Source organism: Callorhinus ursinus, unplaced genomic scaffold, assembly GCF_003265705.2.
Source record: "Callorhinus ursinus isolate GAN/ISIS: 27379988/994484 unplaced genomic scaffold, GSC_fseal_2.0 scaffold6, whole genome shotgun sequence".
Lineage (NCBI taxonomy): Eukaryota > Metazoa > Chordata > Mammalia > Carnivora > Otariidae > Callorhinus > Callorhinus ursinus.
The window spans coordinates 15,429,509-15,448,694 of NW_027397068.1; the positions used below are offsets into that span (position 1 = coordinate 15,429,509).

The window sequence follows — 19,186 nt, forward strand, 5'->3', positions numbered from 1 at the left end:
GAATTTGACTCTAAACTTTAAAAAAAACCCTCTCTGTTCAGAAATATCTATTTTAGTAATATATACTTATCTTTTTATATAGATCTAAAATAGAGAATTTATTAGACCAATGTTATTACTACCTGGCATCTTTTTAATTTGTAGGAATAAAATTAAAATTGGTAAAACATAAAGGTTTGGTAAGCCTCCACTACTTCATACCTCCTGCAAGCATAAATAAGTACAGCAAGAAGCATGAGGAAAAAATTCAGCAGTAGTTTGTAACATTTATAGTTATCGATAGAAACATATTTCAGTAAATGTGTCTATTGAATTCCCTATCTTTAGAGCAAATCACAAGATGATTTCATCTTCTTTCAAAATAAAGCAGAGTACTGCTCATCTTGAAAATGAACATTTAATAATAAGAAGAAGAATGAAACAAAAGTGGAGGTAAAGTTAATTATTAAATGCTTACCAAGCATCACGAACTAAATTCTTCTCAATTAATTTCAAAAATTAGATTAATTAATTTAATCCTCATAATAATCTGATAGGGTATAAACTACTTTTATACCCAGACAGTAGTGCTAAGAGATGTTAAATAACTTTCCTTACTCTAGTCATATAGCCAATGCATTGAAATTAGCATTCAGATGGGTTGTCTGACTCCTCAGCCTAATTTCCTGATTATTATACTGTGCTGCCTCCCAATGGAAGTTTTAGGTCCTCAGCACATACAGGTTTATCCACTATAGCACACCTAGAATATCAGGATCTTTGGAGTTAGGCATAAATATTCAAATACCAGTTCTGCCACATACTATTTTTTGTCGTTTTGAAGTTCCCTAACTTTCTGAGTTTTATTTTTCCATCTTCAGTAAAAAATGATTTTTCCCACCTCTCAGGAGTCATTATAAGAATGAAATATTTTTACATAATGAGGTGTCCACCATTGTGCTTGACATGAGGTTGGTGATTAATAAGTGTTAATTTCCATTCCTTACTTTTTAATATGACAAGGAATGTGTATAGAAGTCAGAGTGTGTGGCATAGTCATCATATATGAATTCAAGGACTAGGAAGACCAGTAAGAGTCATTTATTAAAATAGAGCTGACTTCCTAAATAATCTCAATGCTCTTTTGACTGAGAAAGACACTGTCACTAACCAAAGGAATGTATCCAAGGTTGTCTCATAGGTTTTACTCTGAGATATCACTCACAGATAGTTGAAAAATGTTTAATCTATATTTGGAAGTGAGTTCAAGGTTATAATAAATTATGATTGATTGCAGTTCTGGGTTAGTGACAATGGTGGCTGTTCAGAACATCAAAATCTCAATAGAAAATCATGCAATGGACTTGCATGGTCATAAAGACATAATGAGACTACTGGAGATGGCTACGCTGAGTGTGCCCAACAGAACACCCAGTGTACGGGATGAGTGGGTACTGAAACCTAGCCAGTGTTCCACATGCCAAATCCTCCAGTTAAGCACTGGAAATATACAGTAACAATACCATAAAAAGTAAGATCAGTGAATGCTCAAATATATCCTCGCCATTCTAAAATTGCAGGGTGAACAGGGACCCAGGATTTTATACTTGATCTTAGCCAAAAGGTTGAGAAGCGATGGACCCAGGATTTTAGGACCTTGAATATTTTTACACTTAAACCTGGCTGCACTAATATGTGTTTTAGATAAAATTATTTTCTGTTTAATACACAAATTAATAATATCGAAAATTAATCAGAGATAATTATAATTTTGGGATACTTATAAGTTCTTTTCGGTACAGTGTATGCAGATATGCATACATTTTTCTCCCAGAAATAAGATTCCTATCATACATGTCATCTTACAACTTACGACAATGACATTTTTCATCATTTTCCAGTGTTATTAAATATTATTGTCAACATGTTTTTAATGTTTGAAAAGTATGCATGTTATATCATAATCTATTGGATTTTTCTCTTACATAGATCTTGTGTTAACATCTTTGTTTATTTGAATTGATCTTTGGATAAAAAGCTAAGGATTAAATAATTAGTTCAAGAATATGGACATTTAAAGTTTTTCTGGGGCTCCTGCTGGCTCAGCCAGTAGAGCATGCAACTCTTGATCTCTGGATTGGAAATTCGAGTCCCACATTGGGCGTAGAGCTTACCTAACAATAAAATCTTAAAAAAAAAAAAAGTCGTTCATTGTTTGGTTTAAATAAATTGCCAAATTGTTCTTAACAAATGTTGTGATCTTTTACAGCCATATATTAGAATGTCATTCCACCACAGCCTCGTGAAACCTTGATATGCTATTATTCTTTATCTTCAAATACTTAACAAATGGTATCTTATTATAATATTAATTATATATTATTATATTAATTTTTCTTCCAAAAGAACCATTTGTTTATTTTCCTTTGAAAATTACCTAATCAGGTTTGCCTGGGTGGCTCAGTCAACTAAGCATCTGCCGTTTGCTGAGGTCATCATCCTAGGGTCCTGGGATCGAGCCCTGCATTGGGCTCTCTGCTCAATGGGGAGCCTGCTTCTCTCTCTCCCTCTGCCTTTCCCCAGGTTTGTTCTCTCTCTCTCTCAAATAAATAAAATCTTAAACAAAAAAAGAAAAAGAAAATTACCTAACCATAAATTTTAGCTATCCTTCTATTGTTGTGTTAAAGTTTTAAAAGCCTTCTTTCAAATTTGGTTCTGGGAAAAACAAAACAAAACAAAACATTGAATTAAAGAACAAAAATCTTTGCAACAACTGGAAGCATTTTTATAAGTTAAACACCATATATGCATAACCCAGATGAATGTATGAAACATTATCAACACTTCAGAAGTCTTTTTTTCTCCATCTTCCATTCATTCTTTATGCCCCCAAAGGTAACCACTATTCTGATTTCTATCACCATAGAAAGTTTTTTCCTGCTTTTGAACTTTATATAATTGAAGTCATATAATGTCTGGCTTTTTCTGATCCTTATTTTCAATGGGATTGATCCAAGATTTTGCTAGAAGCAGTTATTATTTTCCTTTTTTTCACCATGTATAGAAGCATTAGTTCATCATTCTTACTTTATGAACTGACTACACTTTATTTATGTATTATACAGTTTATGGACATTTAAGTTGTTTCCAGCTTTTGCTTATCTTGAATAAAATGGCTATGAATATTTTTGTATATATCTTTGGGAGGACATATTTACCTATCTCTGTTGTGTGTCTATATAGGAAGAGAAATACTGGTTTGTAGGATTTGCCTATCTTCAACTTTAATACATGTTGACAGTGTTTGCAAGTGGTTGTACTCATTTATACTTCTAGCAGCAGCTTATGAGAGTTCTGGTTGCCGTACCTCTTTGCCAACAAACAGTCTTCTGGTGCATATTTGTAATTTATTGTCGTTTAACTGGGTATTTCCCTGATGACTAATGGTGCTGAACAATATGTTCACTCATCATCAGGATACTCTCCTTACAAGGTAATTCTCGAGTCTTCTGCTTATATTTCTATTAGGTTATCAGCTTTTTTCCATGTGGATTTGTAAATTTTTTATAAAGTCTTAATAATATGCATTGCAAATATCTCCTCCTAATTTGTGATTTTTCATGGTTGTACTGGTTCACTTTTGATGAACCAGCAATTTTTGATGCTATAGTGGACATGAATAATGTAGTTTTTCAGAATATTATTTGCTTCATCCAAGAGTGTCAAATTTATTTGAACAGTATTTAACGAATTATCATCTTATAAGTATTTCAATGTCCTTTTATTCTTCTTTGGTCATTTTCAGTTTTAATTGTGTGCTTTTATAATCACGACTTTTTTCTTAAGTTTTTAAAGATTTCCTATTTTATTATTTTGTATTTATTAAATCCTTTTTATAACTAATTTATTTCTGTTTTCATCTGTAATTATAGTTTTTCCATCTTCCCTTACATTTATTTTGGCTATCTCTCACTATCATTTAGAGTTGAAGACTTAAGTCTGTTATTTTAAATATTTATTTAGAAAATAAAAGTGTTTAGGACATAGGGCTTCATCTGAAAAGTTCTGTAATTGTCCTCACAGATACTGACACACAGTATTTTCATTATATTTCTTTTTAGACAGTGAGCAACTTAGGTATTGCTTTTCACTCTGCCAACAGGAATTTTTTAAAAGAGAAGTTTGGATGTTCTTGTTTTTGTTTGGATTTTTGGTAAATGTAAGGTTGTTGGGATTTGATTATTAATTTTTTAAAACTTATTTATTTGAGAGAGGGAGCACAAACAGGAGGGAGGGGTAGAGGGAGCAGACTCCCCACTGAGCAGGGAGCCCAATGCGGGCTCGATCCCAGGACGCTGGGATCATGACCTGAGCTGAAGGCAGACGCTTAACCTACTGAGCCACCCAGGTGCCCTCATTATTAATTTTTTAATAGACTTTATTTTTTAGAGCAGTTTTAGGTTTAGAGCACGACTGAGAGGGAGGTACAGAGATTTCCCACATATCCGCTGCCCCCACACATGCATAGCCTCCCCCTTATTTCTATGTCCCAGCAGACTGGTATGGTCCTTAATTAATTAATAATTAATTAGTTAATTATTAATAAATTTACATTGACAACCCTTTACCATTCAAAGACCATAGTTCACATTAGGGTTCATAAAAACTAACCTGTAATTTAATTGTATTATGGCCAGAAAATATGGTATATATTATTTCTATTTTTATAGAATTTCTTGAAAAATGAGAATTACCAGGGTCCGTTTCCATGTTTCACGAGCATGAGAAATGAGAGCACACTGTTCATATTCAGGGCAGGAAATATATTTGAAGGTATGTGTGTATGTATGTATGTGTGTGTAAAAAGATCAAGAATAAGATAAAGAGAATTTTATACCTCTTTACAGTATTCTAGGTGCTATTAATATTGTCAGTATTTTTTTTAAACATTTTATTTATTTATTTGTCAGAGAGAGAGAGAGACAGAAAGAGCACAAGCAGGGGGAGTGGCAGGCAGAGGGAGAAGCAGGCTCCCCACTGAGCAGGGAGCCCGATGCAGGACTCGATCCCAGGACCCTGGGATCATGACCTGAGCCGAAGGCAGACGCTTAACCGACTGAGCCACCTAGGCGTCCCAATATTGTCAGTATTTTTATTTGTTTGTGTCTACATAAGCAGAAATGGACTAAGTTTAAGTTTTTTAAAATTGATTTGTTTCCTAAAAAAATTTAGTTTTGTATTTACAGAAACTTGTTTTATGAATTCTGATCCATACATACACTTTAATAATTACCCATTGTAGCTTTTTGTAGTTTATTGTTATAAGTTCTCTTTGCTTCATTTTATACTTTTTATATTAAATTTGATGCATTACTTTCATTATTTGTTTTGATTTGCATTTACCAAGTAGTTATTTTTTTCATTAACTTTCAAGTAGTTATATAGCATATGGAAGAGGTTGGAATCTATATTTTTGGTTAAGTATGAGAGTATTCATTTTTTTCAAAACAACTGAATCTCACAAATACTGATATAGCAAATATTTTTGTGTTCAGATTAGTCTTATATATTTTTATATTTGCTTCCTCGTTTTCAGTATTTTGGTCAGCAACTTCCAGTGTCCTGTTCCTACTATGATATATATCTACTTTTCATCCTCCCTTAGTTTAATATCACTGATTTTACAATCGTTCTTTACATTTTGGGTAATTATTCCTCCTTTCCTTGAAGAGAATTTTGTTGTTGGTGATGCTGAATTCACTTTTATTGCTTTATTTATTCATTGGTTCTATGTTTATAGCTAGGAATTGTGGTAGAAATGCCTTTACAGGACTGTTTTTACATGAAAATTATGTTGCCTATTTAATAAATTGGTGAGGCAAGTGAACCACTGTCTTGTACAAAGTAGTGTAGAATGCAGCTCTGCCCATATGTGGCCGCACCCAATGACTACTGTCATGACTAGGGAAAAAAACAACAAAAAGGAGTCTGTTAATTATGAACTGACAACCACATAGGCTAATTAACAGAATGATTTATAGGATGGATATGCATGGAGCATGGATAAGGGTCATGACATTTAAGAGAAATGAAAAAAATCATAGGCCATTTGAAATTAATATGCAACTGATCCATGTCTCTAGCTCTGTTCCCCATTGGCCAGTGTTATCAAAGTGAGGTTTGTTTCAAAAGACTGTATTCTATCTTGACTCTGCTTTTTAACTGACTCTGTAGTTGTTGCTGAAATACTTTCCTATGCCTTGGCTGCCTTATTTGTAAAACTGAATATTGATGACATTGTTCTTATCAGTTTGTGGGGGTACTTTTGGAAATGCTTTGTAAACTTTTATTCAAACAACTGTGGTACTATTATCTGAATTAATATAACTTCTGGAAAAATACGAGCAAGGAAAGAAAGCCAATATCCAATAACAAAAGAAATGAAACTTGTATTCTTTTAGTTAGTAACCCAGCAAAGGTTATAAAAATACCCACAGCATTTAATTCAAGTGGGTGTGTTCCAGTACACTGCCCTTAGTCACTCTTAACATGCATTCTAATGACCTCATCTCCTCCTACCAGTATTTTTTTTAGTCCACCTGCTAAACTGTTGTGCAAATTTATTCTTGGTTGTTAGTCAGGTTAAGCAATCTGTAGAGAAGATGAAAAATCTTCAGTGATGATTAACCTCACTCCTCTGTAAGGTATTATCAAGGACATTATGCTCATTATTATTATTTTTAAAATTCTCATTTTAAATGTATTATTAATCCTTCTTTTCTCCAGATGACAAAAGCAAAGCTGGGTGATTATTTAACAACCAAGCACCACCAGCTGGTACTCCAGGCTGGTGGAAGTTACCATGTGTTCCCACTTCATCCTACCATAAATCCTTTAAAATGAGAATGTGAAAAGCAAATTAAGTGCATAAATGTCTTTGGATATGAACCATGAAGAAAGATCAATATTTTAATGCTATAACTAACCATCAAGGAGATGGGGTGGGAAATGAAGGATATCAAGAAAAATTGATATACATTAATTAGTTTAGCTAACTTATGTGACTTTCATTGTAAGTGTCCTCTGAAAGTGTCAAGATGCCACATTTAGAATTTAAATGCAAATAGTGCATGTTTAGTAATGTCAAAAAAATTAATCCAAGTATAAAGATATAGAAGCAATGAAAAGAAGAGAATGAACAGTGTGCATTAAAAACCTTATTTTGGTCCTTTCTGTGGTTATGCCACTGCTTTATTGCTTATTTTAGGACAATTCTGCTTTATATGGATCAGTAAGTAATTTCTTTTCTTTCATTAATTCTAAAGTGTAGACTCTATTATTAACTCATAAACTAACTACTCCATTGACTCACCTCTTCTCCTCAAGGAAAAAGATGGTTAATTTTAGAGTTGATACTTTAAATCATTAAGTGCTTCACTTACAGAATTAAAACTTCCTAAAGTACAAAACAAAAATATAATGAAAATGTTTTAGATAACTTTTAATTTTGGAAAATGATAAAAGCAAGCTATTTGTTTTTCATTATTTGATATATTTTATTAAATCAGAGAAAGAAGAGTGACATTTTGAGTTATAGACAAATTATAGTTGTCACTTTGCTGACAAGATAAAATAAGGGAAGGTCTGAGACAAATGTGAAGTGCTATTCGGACAGAAGTTAACTTTCTTACCACTTATCCCGTTACTACTCTCCTTCTAAACTCAAACTCTCCTCTTAGGTCTGACTTAGGGTACTGATCGCTTACAGGAATCTCTCTTTTGAATTACTGCAGGAAGTAAAAGGGTCTAATCACTCTAATTATGTGTGGCTACTTTCATTCTCTCATTTTCTCTCTTTTGCTTTGCTCCTCCAAGCCACTAGAAATTTGGGTGGCCACAGCACAAAAGCATGACTAGGTGATCCCTTCATCCTTCCCACCCTTGGAAGGGAGGTCATACTGCCTTTGAGAGTTCTCTGACAGTGTTGTGGGCAAATGTGAATAGTTTTAACACTCAGCTGGCTCCTTGTACATAACTTTATAATGTTTTATTTTGATGGTCACAATTAGGAAGAAATGGGAGATAATCTAGTATGGTGTTATAGCCTCTAACTGAGAGAGAAGGTGAGAGGGCAAAAGATGATCCAGCCCGGTGTCATAAAGGAATAAAAACCTGAAGGCTTCTATGGCCAGTTTGACCTCATGTATTGCTCTGACTGGTGTGGAATATTGACTATCATGAATGCATAATTTAAATGTTCAGTACCTTTTAGCAATTTAAATCATCACCTGGATATTTCAAGTCTGCTGGAATTCATTTTATCTCTAAAAGATGAAAACAGAAAGTAAGTAATTTTATCATGTTAAATGAGATAAAACAGACAACTTTAAGGTGAAATTATTTTTAAACATTCACTTATAAGTTGTTTGAAATTCAGAGCATCATTTTTTTCCCAAATGAGTTTATAAAGTCAGACTATACTTCCAAATCATCTAAAGGCCTTTCGAGGGCCGTGTCACTTCATCTTTCACTTCTCATTCCAAGTACCATTTGACAATTTTCCCTTCATAGTCCCTGCATGTAATTTTGGTCCTGTCCCAGATTAGATCCAGCATTCATTAGCACTTTTTTTCTTGTTCTTATCCAAAACCAGTGACCTTGGAAACTTAGTTCTCATGATTGACTGAGTTTTTGCTTTGTTCCTTTTGTTAAAACACTCTTTTTAATAACATTACTTTTAATTCCTCTAAGACTTTTAACACTAGCTCTCTAAATGATATTTTGCTACTAACCTTTCTCAGTAAAACTAACATTTATGGAATACTGCTATAAACTATTCATACGTATCATTTCATATAATCATTATTACAACCTTCTGTGGCTGGGACAGTTTAAGAAACTGAAGTACAGAGTAATTAAATAATTTTCCCAAGATCACAGAACTAAACATTCAGAAGAGCTAGGATTTGAACCTAGGTAGCCCAGGTCTCAAATCCACATTGGAGAGCACAGTTAATCATCCAGTCTTCCTGGTTCATATAATTTTCTTCTAAACTTCTTGTCTCCATGTTAACCTCTCTGACCCCAGCCCCACTGGGATGTCTACCCATTACTTCTTGTAAAACTCCCTGACATGCTTACAGCTATGCTATCAGTGTTGTCTCCTCTCTATTTATAGCAGAGGCAAGTCAATCTATTTCAATTTGGCTTAAGAACCATGCTTTGAATACACAAATTAAAAAAAAAATCCTCTGCCTTTCATGAACTTACAAGAGGTAATAACCGTTTAGGAAATAAAGAATTCTAGAGTATGACAAGAATGAGTGAGATTAAAACTAGACACAGTGCTTCTTTGAGTAGGGCAACTGAGACACTGCCCTTGGCCCCATGCTTGGGTAAGAGGTAACCCACAGAACAACGTAACTTACATATCTTCTTTAGATCTCACCAAAATTTAATTTCAAAATTTGTTTTTAATACTACCCTAAAGGGCCTACAAAAGATGTTGATTTATTTTAAAATAATTTAGGCAAATGTAAGACTGGTTAAATTGCTTGAACTCCTCACTAGAGATGGCCCCATATAGCAGAGTAAGAAATAGTGGACTATTCAACATTTCTGATGGCTGAATAATATTCCATTATGTATATGGACCACATCTTCTTTATCCACTCATCTTTTGAAGGGCATCTCGGCTCCTTCCACAGTTTGGCTATTGTGGACATTGCTGCTATGAACATTGGGGTGCATGTGCCCCTTTTCACCACATCTGTATTTTGGGGGTAAATACCCAGTAGTGCAATTGCTGGGTCATAGGGTAGCTCTATTCTTAACATCTTGAGGAACCTCCATCCTGTTTTCTAGAGTGGCTATACCAACCACCATTTGCATCAACATGGATGGAACTGGAGGGGATTATACTAAGTGAAGTAAGTCAAACAGAGAAAGACAATTATCATATGGTTTCACTCATATGTGTAACATAAGCAATAGCATGGAGGACGATAGGGGAAGGGAGGGAAGTCCAGAGGGGGAGAAATCAGAGAGGGAGATGAACCATGAGAAACTATGGACCACGAGAAACAATCTGGGGGTTTCAGAGGGGAGGGGAGAGGAAGAAGGGGGTAATAAGGTGATGGGTATTGAGGACGGCATATGCTGTGATGGGCACTGGGTGTTATACTTAACTAATGAATCATTGAATGCTGCATTAAGTCCTAATTATGTACTATACAGTGGCTACCTGAACATAAAAAAAGGAAAAGAAAGAAATAGTGGACTAAAGTGTTTATTGTACTTGGGGAAATAAGAGAATAATTCAGAGTCACATGAGCCTTAAGAGTATAATTATATTAGTTGTCCAAGATGGTAGAGGGCATCCCAGGCAAAGATAGGAGTAAAGGTAATAAAAATTTGAGTTATTAATTTTAGGTACCACTCATTGTTTCACTTATTCATTAGTACAGCAGATATTATAGAAGTCTACAAGATGCCAGAAATTTTTCTAGGTACTTCTTAATATTAACCATAAACACAAACTATTTCAATGAAGATATTATCACTATTTTACATATACCATAACTGAAGTTCAGAGAGGAATAATATGTTTTTTACATAATTATATAGTTAGTGATGGTTGATCTGAGATTCAAATTCACAAACGTTTACCTTCCTAAGTCAATACACATTGCTGTAAATCAGAGAATATATTGTGGGAGACTGAAGGGAGTCAAGCTGGGGAGAGATGTTGATGGTGCTAAATAGTTAGGGGTCAGATCATGAGGTAAAATAACATGGTCATGTTTGTGCTATGAAAAAAATGACAAATTCTACCAGTTCTATAAAGATTAGAGAAGATACAGAGGGTTAGTAATATACTGAAATAACCCAAATGAGAGCATTGGTGGTTCAACACTGGAATAGAGTTAGAGGGGGAGAAAGTATTTGAAAGTAGAAGCAATAGGATTTAATGGTCAATATGTATTGGTGATTTTAATTCCTTAATTTGATCTGAGTTGTTTGGGTGTTGCAGAAGTGAGGTAGGGGTTAGAAAATGAGTTCAATTTGGAAACTATTTAATTGGAGGTGAGTGGCTAAGAATGAAGAGCAAGAGTGAGTGAGCACGTGATAGAACGCGAGTGACAGCCAGAGAGTGAGAGAGCGCACTGAGCCTCAGATGTGAGCATTCTACCTTCTCGATTTCTTGCTACTGAGCCTGCTTGCCAACACCTGTCCCACAAAGACAGATTCATTTAGTGGCTGGGCAGGTGTATGCACCTTCTGTTCTGACCTGCACCCCTGGCTAACCTGCTGCTCCTTTGACATCAGCAGACAAAATCGACTTAAGTGAAAACTTGGCTGATGACAAAACAGAGCTCTACAATGTAATGACCTTGTTCTGCACTTTTTTCTATGGAGATGAAGAATAATAGTTATTATTTATTGAACACTTACCATATTCAGAGTATTACCAGATTCTATTATTTCACTGATTCCTACAAGACCCCTTAGGGTAAATATTATTATTCTTGTTATTTTGTAGATAAGAAATTGAGGCTTAAAATTTTTAAATCAATTACCTAAACAACTAGTAAGTGATGGAGCCATTCCTCAAATCCAGCTGTTTGATTTCAAAGCTCGATACTTAAACATTATCCTAAACTGCCTCTCCAAATTTTTCCTGATTCCAGTTGGATAATGCAAGATTACATCTCCTCAGCTATATTATTATAGAATTCAAACTCTGTAGAATTTAATTCCAAAAATTTTATGTATAGCTTGTGCAAGAAGCTTAGCTTGGCTTCTGCTCATTCTCTGAGATACCACAATGCTTTCTATAAGCCAAATCCACCAATCCCCACGCTGTTCTTGAACACACCATGCTCTTTTTTATCCTAAGTCTCTGGGCAAGCAGTATATGGAGGTCTTCCTGTCCGACACCACTCTAAATGTCATCTTCTTGGTGAAGCCTTCCCCACATTCTCACCTCCAAAAGACTGTTTTACTCTACCTCTTTGTGGCTGTAGCATTTTGTATAGAACTTTATTATTATGTTGACATCATTATTTGTGCTTCCATTTCTTTTTTTTTAAGATTTTTTTATTTATTTCATTGAGAGAGAGAGAGAGAAAGCACAAGTGGGAGGGGTAGGGAGAGAGAATCTCAAGCAGACTCCACCCTGAGCACAGAGCCCATTGCAGGGCTTGATCTCACGACCCTGAGATCACAACCTGAGATAAAACCAAGAGTCAGACGCTTAACCCACTGCACCACCCAGGTACCCCAATTGTACTTCCATTTTTGATTCTCTCCTTAGACTCTGCACATCTCAAGAATCTTGTTTTATTCATTTCTGTTACCTCTTCAAGCAGTGACAGTCATTATGTTGGCATTGAATCACATTTGGAAAACCAAAAGCTAAAGATGTTCTATTTGCTGAGAAACTGTGAGATTCCTTTCTACTCCCCCTCTATTTATCTCAGAAATGGCAGTTAGACCGCTTAGTTGGCAGGCATGGGGTGGGAGATGAAATGCCTGGTGGAAGCAGCTTCTAGGGCAGGTTGGGACAGTGCTCTGGACAGAGTGCAGTGAAAAGAAATCCTATCACTCGGTTGCTTTTTCATAAATTAATCTTTAAGTCATTATACATGCAGTGAATGACTATTATTTTTTCTCTTGAAATACCTTCCTAATAGAAGATAAAAATGGCTTTAAAATACTGAAATATTTTGAGGGGAAGGATTACTGTCTGAGAGTAGATAATAATTGAGAGTGTACGAGGAGAGACCAGAAGTACAGTGAAGCCATTTTTGTTTGTTTGTTTTTGAAATTATGCAATCACTGTCAAAATTAAAAAAAAAAAAACTTCAAATTTTTACAGGGCTCCCTCTGATTCTGACGTATTTTGACAAACATTATGTTCTTAATTATTTGCCAGAGACTAAAACATTAGGCAACACATTTGGGATCAAATATTGAAGATAATAAAAATAAATGTAGAAGGAAATTAACATTTGAAATACTTTTAAATAGCATATAAGTTCCTTTCTTTAGGGGAAAACATTATGTGAGATATATACCCTCAATGTTTTAAAGTATTAAATAATTCAAGACAACAAATACTATGTAGCATAAATTATACAAAGCAATGATTATAGATAAATTGAAGTGTTCAGTCATAATGCCATTGAAGAGGGAAATGGGATTAAGAAAAATTGAGAAAAGATGGATTTTAAATAGCAATGCTAAAAGAGGAGACATAAGTTACAAAATAGTAACTATATTTTCCATATTTGGTTTATCTGATTAGACCCAAAGAATGTTCACAGCTATACACATATGTGTATATATATATATTATGTATATATATATATATTTATAACAATATAAGAGAGTAAAGGAGAGAGACACCCTGAGGCAAAATTAGTTCTATAAAGTGGTAGATTACATTAAGCTAGGTGGCAGCCTGTAAAGCATGACTAGAGTAGCGCTGACAGGTCAGACTAGCCAAAAATATGTTTGTTTTTCATTTAAAAAAAATGTTTAAAATGTAAAATGTTCAGCCTACATACATACTGCTTCCAAGTTACCCTCTCTCAACCATGAACAGTTAATAGGTTCAAATCGATTCCTAAGATTAGTTAGTTGACCCCTTGCAGCCAAACCAAAAGATATAAAATGTAGGGAATGGAATTTCCCTTGGGAAAATCCAGGAGAGAACTGTAGAATTAAGAAGCTGCCTAAAAGTAGTGGAAATAGGAAGAAGGATCTGGGATTAGGTAACAGGGTACTGGAGGTTGTTTGTAATCAATGATATCAATACAGACTGATTTTCTGAAGATAGGAGGATACCATAAAAGGTGATATTGGCACTGAAATAAGAATAATGGGTGAAAGCTGACCTGGTCTTAAAGATGGTGGTGGAATCCATTAAGTTCTCCCTGTTAGCAGTTTCGGTACTGCCTCCCAGGTGATTCTAAAAGATCCACAGGGAACACATGTGGGAGAGGACATAATTTTTTAAGCTCAAATCTTATTGTAAAGAAACTATTAAATGCTTTATAAATGAGAAAAGAGTCTGGACATTTATTCTATTATTTTATAATTATTTAAAAATATCCTCTCAACAATAAGAAAGTTCAAATGATTCCAAGAACTACAGACTTATTACATTCCCTAGGGAAACTAGGATATTTCCAAATGGACTTGAAACAGTATCTTTTCCTTTAGTTTTGAGCAGTGTTTAACATTTCCCCTAAGGAATTTTAGCAACAGTAGAACATTATTTTTAAATTCACTTTTTCATTAAATGCTTGTTTCCTTTGAAAAGGGAGCAGCTGTTAGTGCTGGCAGACTTTTCTCCCCACCCCCCCCATCTATGAGTACAAATCAAAAACAATTTGTTTTGTGAATAATCTACAGTATGACAATTTGTCTACAAATATGTCACTGCCTGTTTACCTCAGTGTGTGTCAATTGGATTTAGCCCCTTATTTGCAGAGAAGAGAGAAAGGCAATCTTGACAGCATCCCTGCCTGCAGGCCTGGCACTGCAGCCTCTCTCTCCCCCAACTTCCTGTTGCCACTAAGAACCACAGGGAGCGAGAAGCCACACACTGTGCAGACTGTGGGTTTCGCAGGACTAGGCCAGCTACAAAATTAGAGACCTGGGCTCTCACCGAGAGACTAGAGAGCTGTTCACACAGAGGCAGATCTTTCTGTACAACACTTTGATTAAGTCTAGGAAGAACCTTAATAGACTGCCATTTACTAGAAAGGAACCTTTAGAGACAAGTGTTGTGGGGGATGGAGTTTGATTTTTTTTTCTTCTATCAGCTCCTATACTGAACAGCTGACACTTGCATTAAAAGAAGATCAAATAAAAGGCTTATTCAGCATTTATTAGATTTCCAGGAAGCAGAAAAAAATGTCAGCTTTAGCTTACTTATATATAGGTATATCCCTCTATATGTCAGCTTATATCACCCTGTGTGATATATAATTCACCCTGTGTAGTTACTATTATAATGAGTGAAGTGCCTTCCCATCACTGGGCACAGTTTGCTCTTTTCACACAGGCACTTGTGCTGCATACATTAATTCACAGGATTGACCTAAGCAAGTGAACCCAAGAACTGTACTAGGTTGTTTCTATGGTCTGTGGATTACTAAAATAGATCCTAACATTGTTATTTTGTGACAAATGATAAATGTTCCTTTTCATAGCATTCAGCAGCAGCATTAGTGTTACGGTAACTGAATTATAATCTCTCTTTTCCAAATGTTTTTTTTTATATATATATATATATATATATTTTTCAAAACTGAGATGTAGGAAGGAAATGGCATACCCAATAGAGAAATTATTTAAAGGACAAAACTTAGTGTAGGGCATGTATTCACTCACTGCACAAATATATATTATAGATCTTTACTTATTAACAGCTTCAGATATGTCTATTTTTTAAAAGATTTTATTTCTTTATTTTTCAGAAAGAGAGAGAGCGCACAAGCAGGGGGAGTGTCAGGCAGAGGGAGAAGCAGGCTCCGCACTAAGCAGGACCCTGACACAGGACTTGATCCCAGGACTCTGGGATCATGGCCTGAGCTGAAGGCAGACTCTTAATCGACTGAGCCACCCAGGTGTCCTTTCAGATGTGTTTAGAAATTTGAAGACCAAGGACATCTAAAGATATTTACCTCAAGCATCAAGTGCAGGAAGGTAAACAAAAAAAAAAAAAATTAAGAAGGTAAATTTTTGAGCAAAAATGCAAATGCTGTTTATTTTATACTGAGACCTTTAATATATATTATGGTATTACATAGGGACAGGGGCTCGAGGACATCCACATTACTTCCTTCTTTAAAATGTACTTGTAAAACTACAAATTTTATACTATACACAGAATTTTTTATGAGAGAAAAGTCCTATCTACCTACCTGGACTGGTTTCTGTTCAGATCCCATCATAATAAGAAAATAATAATGTAGATGGACCCAAGTTGGGAACGAAGAGTATCTCTCTATCCACCTATAATGACTACTTTAAAATAGCTTAAAACAATGTGCCATGTGGAGAGGGTAAAAACATCTTTTCTTTTTAATATGTAGAAAAATACTTATGAAGACATAATTAGAGACTATTAGATAAAAACTGAGAGAACTTAGATAAAACTTTAAGATAATTAAGAAAATGATTCCCTCTTGATTCCTCTAGGTATAGGGCAAGAGAATTGTCTATAATAATGAAAATGCAGAGTAAACTTTTGCTTAAACCTTAAGCAAAAGGTGAGGTAGAGGGAAACACAAAACTTACCATATTGAGAGTGAGAGGCCAGGGACATATGTAAAGATGATGGGTTGAACCCCCCATTAATTTTTGCTTTCTACTGCAAAGAGAGAGAAGGATTTTCAAAAAGTCTTATACCTACAAGGGTGAAGAAAACAGGGAAAAACAAAACAACAACGAACTTTCCGGAATCTGGAATGGTGACAGAGGCATGTGACTGACTCAGCACATCCAAGAGACCTGAATCCTAAACTGGTAGTGGGAAAAGTTGAGTAACACAATTTACACAAGAACCATGAAAAGGTGTAGAGATTGGCAGCACTGGATGCCTCTTGAAGTGAGGAAAACAAAACAAAACAAACAAACAAAAAAACATGAAAAAGAAACCAGAATTGTATTAAAGTTTGTTGAAGTAGTAGTCGGAGCCCCCGTCTAGTCCCCCATGCAGTTCTTGTGAATGCTTGTGCCGCTGGGTATTCTAATGAACGGTCCACATTCCCTTTCAATGAAAAACTTGTCATCAGACTGCTGTGAGTGGTGCTGCAAGCGGACTTCAGGTGTTAGCCCCTTCAGAAGGCCATCTTATCCAAGGTCTCAGCCTGACTCAGGGTGGCCTATATCTAATGGCTAATCAATGCAGGATGATAAAGGCCTAGTAGCTCTTTAAGCACAAACAGGATCAACTCCGAAGGCCTGTTTTAGTTTCACAGCTGTGCGGGTCAGCTGAGTCTGTCTGTGGGACTACATCGTATCTCTTCCCCTCCTGTCTGCAGATACTGAACCCAAGGGTTTGCCTTAATACTCAATCATCACACTGATTCACTCAGAGCCTCCTTCCCAGAAACCAAACCTGCAACAATGACTCTTCCTCATCTCCAAAGAAGACTGATGACTTAGTCTGTAAAGCAAAGAGCCTACTTTAGAAAGGGGAACACTAGCAAGAGTTGAGGGCAGGAATTTTTTTTTTTTTTATTATGTTCAGTTACCCACTGTATAGTACATCATTAGTTTTTGATGTAGTGTTCAATGATTCATTAGTTACATATAATACCCAGTGCACATCACAACACATGCCCTCCTTAATACTCTCCTTGTTACCCCCTCATCTCTGAAACCCTCGGTTTGTTTCCTGGGATCCACAGTCTCTCATGGTTTGTCTCCCTCTCTGATTTCTCCCCCTTCAGATTTCCCTCCCTTCCCCTATGGTCCTCCGTGCTATTGCTTATGTTCCACATATGAATGAAACAATATGATAATTGTCTTTCTCTGCTTGACTTACTTCACTTAGCATAATCCCCTCCAGTTCCATTCATGTCGATGTAAATGGTGGGTATTCATCCTTTCTGATGGCTGAATAATATTCCATTGTATGTATGTACCACATCTTCTTTATCCATTCATCTGTTGAAGGGCATCTCAGCTCCTTCCACAGTTTGGCTATTTTGGACATTGCTGCTATGAACATTGGGGTGTATGTGTCCCTTCTTTTCACGACATCTGTATCTTTGGGGTAAATACCTAGTAGTGCAATTGATGGGTCGTAGGGTAGTTCTACCACCTTACACCAATGAGAATGGCAAAGATTAACAAAGCAAGAAACAAATGTTGGCAAGGATGTGGAGAAAAGGGAACCCTCTTACACTGTTGGTGGGAATGCAAGCTGGTGCAGCCATTCTGGAAAACAGTATGGAGGTTCCTCAAGACGTTAAAAATAGAGCTACCCTATGACCCAGCAATTGCACTATGAGGGCAGGAATTTTATACCTAATAATATTCAAATAAGTGAATATTTATACATCAAGGCAGAGATACAAACTTTCTCCCTTCAAAGATTGCCTTTAGGGTACTCAGATAAAGCCTTCTCTGGAGAATCTGAACAGCCAAACAGAGAAGACATAAATGTCTATATTAAGATGAAATGGCCCCAAAAGATCACCCTTACAGTGAAGCCCAAAGGTGAGCCTGATGACGGCAAAGAGCTTATAATAAGCTCTTTTGTAGCTTTAGAAGAAAATCAGATATTAATAAGTGTGCACAGAAACCCTCTAACATAAAAAAATAAATAAAATATATTTAAAAACATGGAGAAATCAGAGATGATTAAAGGATTAAGAAAATAAAATCATTAATGGTCTCAGAGAGAAAACAGAAGGTATTATATGCATGAAACAAGAACAAGATACTATAAATTTTATAGCATGAAAGAAATTGAAGAAGAGGGCGCGTGGGTGGCTCAGTGGGTTGAGCGTCTGCCTTCGGCTCAGGTCATGATCCCAGGGTCCTGGGATCGAGTCCCACATTGGGCTCCCTGCTCAGCAGGAGACCTGCTTCTCCCTCTCCCACTCCCCCTGCTTGTGTTCCTGCTCTCGCTGTGTCTCTCTCTGTCAAATAAATAAATAAAATCCTTAAAAATAAATAAATAAATAAATAAATAAATAAAATGATGCTTGAAATAGGTAATTACTTTAGAAATTCTCAAAATGGTAATATTTTACAGAATTCTATAAAAGTTGTTTTAATGCCTTTAGTGTTCCATATGTTACATTGGACCTGAACTTATTTTAGTTTACTGTATCATGTAAGTTGTAGTTCACTTTTTAGTTTCTGATTTCTATTAGTGTGTAAAGGATTTTACATTTGCATTTAAATAGAAAGGAAATGTGATAAAGATTTCAATTAAAAGGCTGTCTGTTTGGGTTAATTCATTTTTAATAGGAACAGTAAATATTTTTCAGTTGTTTTAGCCCTTACCACAAGATCACTTCATTGTTCTTTTTATCTAGTTATGTCAGGTGATGCTCAATAAAGAACACTATGTCAGCCCCTACTGTTTAAGAAACATTTCTCATTTCTTCATTGATTTTTGAAAAACCAAAGCAAATTTTTGAATAGTACTTGAGAAGACTGATGACAGCAGGTC

General features: G+C 35.4%; 1 pseudogene; it reads left to right on the forward strand.

Moving 5' to 3' along the window:
* The first annotated feature begins 1,292 nt into the window (after window positions 1-1,292).
* The window catches only part of LOC112819429 (ferredoxin-2, mitochondrial-like), a 53,329-nt pseudogene continuing 35,435 nt past the window's right edge, over window positions 1,293-19,186 (forward strand).